This window comes from Nothoprocta perdicaria, unplaced genomic scaffold (assembly GCF_003342845.1).
Source record: "Nothoprocta perdicaria isolate Ctin4 unplaced genomic scaffold, notPer1 scaffold_5, whole genome shotgun sequence".
Lineage (NCBI taxonomy): Eukaryota > Metazoa > Chordata > Aves > Tinamiformes > Tinamidae > Nothoprocta > Nothoprocta perdicaria.
In genome coordinates, this window is record NW_020455754.1 from 6,402,457 (window position 1) to 6,408,456 (window position 6,000).

The following is a 6,000-nucleotide window of genomic DNA, read 5'->3' on the forward strand; positions in this document are numbered from 1 at the left end:
AATTTATCCCTTAATTCCTGGGAGATTTGGGAGATACTTGAATTATGCAAGTATGGCTGAATGAATTTCATAGTTTTAGTGACTGCCAAGCAAGGACAAAAAATGTTGCTTTCTGTCTAAAGCAGTTTCTGTAAAAAGATAAAGTTTCTGGACATAGAATAGGGAGGGCAGTGTTGTTTCAGAGGCTGTTTATAGAACTTACATTTGCAAGTTTTGCCATTGTTATGAAATATTGATAGGATAAATGTGGTGTCTTCAGTCCCCTCTGSAACTGAGCTCCTCTGGGAATGGGCTGCTGAGGCACTTAGTTTTTGCAGTGATCTAAATAGTACCTGGTTTTTGCTACTTGGTGTAGCAAAAAGTTGTACCAAGAAAATGTGAACATGTTATAAGATTTTTTTTTTTTTTTGTCACAGGGCTTCCTTCATTGCTCTTTCAAGGCAGACTAACAAACATCAGGCAGCCAAAAATCCCTCTGAATTCACTCTTCCTTTTCTTTTCTTCCAGGTCATACATTTCTGTACATTTCTGCGCTTAAACAACTTGCTTTTGCAGGTTAGAGAAAACCAACCCAGAACCTGGTTATCTTACAGTTGGCTAGYGGGGAATTTCTTTATTTGAAATATCTAGCCAATGTCATACAATAGCTTGGCAGCTAATAGGATGGGTAATCTCTGTTAGCTTATACAATTAAGGAGAGTTTATTTTAGGAACAGATAGTTTCAGATAAATTAGCRGACAGTGATTATGAGAAAGGGAGAAAAAGCTGCTGAGTGACTATCTGAACAACTATGACTCACTTGGCATAATYCATGAAAGCAAAGACAGTGTCTTTGGGGTATATTATGTAAAATAAAACAAAAAAGGATACAGAAATTCATTGAAAAAGTAGAATTTCTTTGGCCRTTAGGTGACACTCTTTTGCCGTGTTTCCAGCAGCAGGTGCTGCAGGTGGTTGTTTCCTCCTGCTTTGCTTTCCAAGCCTGAGGATGGTGTACAGAGATTGCCACACAAGTAGTAAGGGGGCTGTAGATTTGCAGGGCTCTACTGGAATACCAATAAAATGCACATGTGAACTAATTCCTCTAATTATCTTTGACGGAAAGGCATTTGATAAAGTTTATGCAAGGTAGGTTAATCAGGCACAAACTCTTTTATTTTGGGCGAGTCAAGCATAATTGTTTCCTCAGTCTTTAGGTTTTACTCACATGGGAACTATACAACAAATTTACTGATCAAGAACCTTCCACTTCATCCAATTCCTGATTAATTTGATTCTCCACTTTAAAGTGATTGAAAATTCAGGAACCAGAACCTTTGCATTCAGAATAATAACTACCAATACATTTTGTTCAGTTTAAACCTCTTTAGGAGGGACTTATGGGATAATTCAATCAGCTCTAGGGTGTTGCTATTTAATTTGTGTAGAGCATGATATTTCAACACTATAGAAAATAAAGCATTCCAAGAAGGATGCAAGAAAACAGAGAGAGAGAGACAATTGGGGAGTTATTTTATTCTTAYTTCTGTCTGTGCCACTGACTTGTCAAAAGAACTTGGCAAATCATTTGCCTTCCTTGTGCTGCTGTGTGTTACAAACAAGAGAAAAGCCAGAGTGTCCTGCCTGGAAAACAGCATGATGAGTCCGATGGCACCCCTAGGCAGGGACAATCGTGTGGCCCCAAAGCAGGACATCAGTGATGCAGACCTTGCTTGGCCAGCAGCATCGCCCCGCTGCTTCTGCAGCTCTGCCTCAAGCGCAGTACGCACATAGCCACGTCTTCTTTCCTCTGCAGCTTTGTCCGCATGGTCCTGCAGGCTTGTGCAAGGGCCAGCGKTGGTTGGGGCTTCTCTGGCTTATTGAATCAAAACACTTGTGGTAAGAGAGCAGTTGTGTCTCATGGTGATGTGGAGTAGGGCCTCTGTCCAAGGAATGCATTTAAAAACGATTTTGCAAGAATGAAAGGATATCTCAGTTATACAGGACGTGTGTGGTCACTTGCTTCTAGACAATGCTTGCATATTGCAGTCGAAACAGATTCGGAAAGCAACACATCATAACCCCAGGGACTTAATCGGACTATAAAGAAGCCGTTTGTTTGGAAAGGGAACTTAAGCGTAACTTCTTCACATGTGCTGCTGAAGGAGCATCCAGACTCTGTACTACACCATGGAGATGTTGGCACGGGACATATGCCCCGATCCTGGTATCAAAGCAAGAAGCCTGATTCCTTCTGGATAGTCAATAGCAAGAGGTAGGCTCATCAGTGCTGTCCAGGTTTCCTTCTGGAAGCTCCTCCTTGTCTCTAATGACTGGCAAAGGAGCCTGAACTCTTGAACTAAACAGTGCAAAAGTTGCTCAGAAAGCGTTTAAATAACAAAATTCTTGATATAAATCTCTTGACATCCCATATTTATGAGAAACTCAGAAGATGTTCAGACAAGGTGAGATCTCACCCTTTTTCCTGATGGGACTCCTAGCAAGCTTATCTGGTCAAACTGCTTCTTCACACTCTATTCCCATGCTGGCTACCAGGTCTGTGAACTGCTATCTACTCTTTCCAGTTTTTTTTTTTTTTTTTTTGTATTTACCCAGCCAATACTTCACTTGTAGACTGTGTTATATTAACATTATTTGAATTCCTGCTCTAAAACTCATGGCCTCTACTCTGTCTCAGTCAAGACAGACTAGTTTGCACCTTTCTGGCAATGAAGTCTGTATATGACATATTCCATTTACTTTTTAACTCTCTATAACTATAAAAAAAGTAAATACCTGCTTGTCTATCCCTTGAAAGAACAGCAGTGACTTTTCGTACCGTATCATCATCAAAACGGTACAATCAAGAATAACGATGTTACATGGAGAAAGCATTAATTTTCTTCTGGARCATTTAGAAGATTTGTATCGAACTTCCAACTCAATTCCATGGAAGTTACCAGATTAGTACTAATTAGAGACTATATTTTAGATTTTATGAAAAAAAAATCTCTTACAGATTGCAGATATAACTATTCCCTTACTTTTGCTTCAGACTGTGACTCTGTTTTTTGTTCGCTGCAGTCAGCAAATGGAAAGTCCCCGTTTTCTGCTTTGTACTTTGCTGGGAGGAAAATTGTCAGCCTAAGAACTGAAAGAGACTAGTAGAAAGGGCATTATATAAACATGTATGTGTGTGTATCTATATATATGTTTTTAATATCTATTCATAAGGGACACAGAACGTTCAATGACCTCCCCCCAGGTGACAAAGGGCCTCTGCTTGAAGTCATTCATTTTTACCTCTATTTGTTTGCTTCAGAGCCCACCTACCTTGAATAATTCATGAGCTTCCTTGCACCAAGGAACCCTCTGTAATGAGGTTGGACAGCAACCAGGGTTCAATCAGCTTCACACTGCTAAAGTGCAAGCACAGGGTGCCGCATGCCAAACTGGGACTCCAGCGTTACCTGGACCACTGTATTGATCTCCAGTACCTGGCAGCCGTGGAAAGGGTGTTTCTCCGTGTTTCTGTTTCTTTACAGAATTGGGGATATATCTATTAGCTCATCTGCTAACGATGCTGTTTCTAAAAACAAGAGAAATTCGCGTTTGTGCTTTCTCTTATGACAGATCTCTGACTGCATGTGAGAGGGAACTGGGTGTCTCACAGGCTCCTGCTGCAGCCTCTGTGTTACAATCCAAGAACAAGATTTTGGAAAAGGTCCATGAACCAGCCCCACTGCTGCCCTACTATCAAGAGCCTCCTCTCTGAGAGGAGCCAGCATGGAACAGGATTCGTAAGTCCACTCCATGCTAAGCGGCATTTATAAGCTTACTTACAYGTTTTGGGTGAAAAATCAGCTTTGCAGATATGCTCCGCTAAGCTCCAATGACTTTGGTGTTGGTTTTCCATTCCATTGGCAAACACATATTTACTTTTCTGCAACCCTCAAGGTACATTTTTTCTGCCTTCCTCTCTGCATCTGTGYTAAGTGAGCAAAGAAATTTTCTGTCTGAATTGCTCCTGTGGAACCCCACCTTTAAAGCCAATTGCATTTTTGAAAGGCTTAAAGGGTCATCTTTAGGCATCCAATTGTACCATGAGTCTTCCAATATGTTATATATATAAACATACATATAACATGCGCGCACACACACATACACGCACAGAACTTGCAGAAAAGAAAAGAAAAGAAGTTTGATTTGCAACAGTTCTTAATTCTTTATTATGAAGAACTTCCTTCTTTGAAGCAGGCTTACAGGGGTTTTTGACACAAGATTATCAAATACTAGTGTATCGGTACATGCAATAAAACAAGGAAAGGACTTGATGACCTCTTGAAATCTCTTCTTGCTTTTCTCTTATGGCCTGATCTCCATGTCTAGCTAATTAAGCAATACTTCAGGGACTTCAGGGAGTCTGTAAAGATTTATGTCCGTTGAATTAGACTTGTAACCAGCTGTGCTGGTTAGTACTGGTTAGTTTGGTTTATATTTACCTTCAAGATGTGGTGATCCTATTTAATGATCTTTCAGTAAGGGAGTGTTCTTGCGAGTTGTATGTGCTCAGGTAAGACTGCCAAACCTGGGAAATTATTTGTTCTTGGAATACTTGTTTTCATTGCAAAATGAGCTTTAGAAAACAAGGTTAATGTCCTACCAAGTTCATTTTTGGTTTATCCTATTTTGAAGGTCAGTTGAAATATTTGATCTTTTCCATAATGTAAAGTAAATATTCAAAAGAAAAACTGTATCACTCTGCTATTCGAGCAGCTGAAGTATTCCTCCTTGACATTTTTGGAATGGAAGAGACATGTTAGGAAGGTATTTCTAGGATGGTCTGTGTTTTTCTTTAATGAAAAATTGTTAGTGAGCAAATAAATGTTCACAGGAGGTCTGGACTTTAATGAAATGGCATATTTGCAGTAGAAGAAGTTTTACAGAAATTTTCTGTTGCCTTTTCGGCAATTAAACAGCATACTCTTTCTGTGCAGTGAGTGATATGCCMTTAATCCTGCCCGTATGGTTTGATGAGAGCATCCTGGCGTTTGATCTCACACAGCATCTCAGAACACACCGCTCTGCCTCCTGCTCTGTGCTTCATTCCGAGGAGTGTTTTGCTGAACTCTTTAATCTTTCCCAAATTTCACTGGTKTAAAAATTTTTTTGCTAGCCTATAAAAATAGAAGTGAGTTGCATGTTTAGGCTTCATTTGGATGTAGGCTGAAAACTGCCCCTCATGGGGCCTGTTGATAGGTGACCATCACCCAAAATTAACCTTCTCTCTGCTGGCTGGAGCTCACCTTGAATTTGCTGCAAGCATCGTATTCTGCCTTCATTCATCTGATGTTCACAGAGAACAGCAATGCAATAATTCCCTGGCTTGCAAATCAACAASCAGCTTCCTTACTGATATAATCATGGTCAAAAAGAATCGAGCTTGTTAAGTTTTCAAATACTTGTTTTCCCTGGAAGACAGATATACATATATATATAWWATATATATATGGGGCCAGATAAAAATGCCTCTGTGATACTCAGCCTGCAAACTCGGATCTCTGTGGCCGGAGCGGACGTACATTTTAGTGTTTCTGCTGAAGGTGGCACTACTGTTCCTCTTCTTCTAACCATCCCAAATCTGAAGTGATGAGTTATTTGCTATGGTCCAAAGGGCAGCAGAAAAGCCTGACCAAAATTAACTAAACCAGAAGGACACGAAAGGATTTTGAACAAAATGTGAGTGACTTGCTTGCCCTGCCCATCCCTTCTCAATTACTGAGAGCAAATAACTTGCATGTAATGGCTATGGGGGGAGAGGCATGGAGGGGAATCAGAAAAGTCCTTTTGGCAARACCTGTGAGATTTAGACAGAAAAAGAAGATGAATCTCACAGTGTTTGCACAAACCCTGTGTGTGCCTTGGAACTTCACAGCTGGCCTCGCAGCTGATGCTGAGYAGCAGCAGCCTGACATTGCATTTAATGCTCACACTTTGCAATTTGTCCCTTATAGTACATG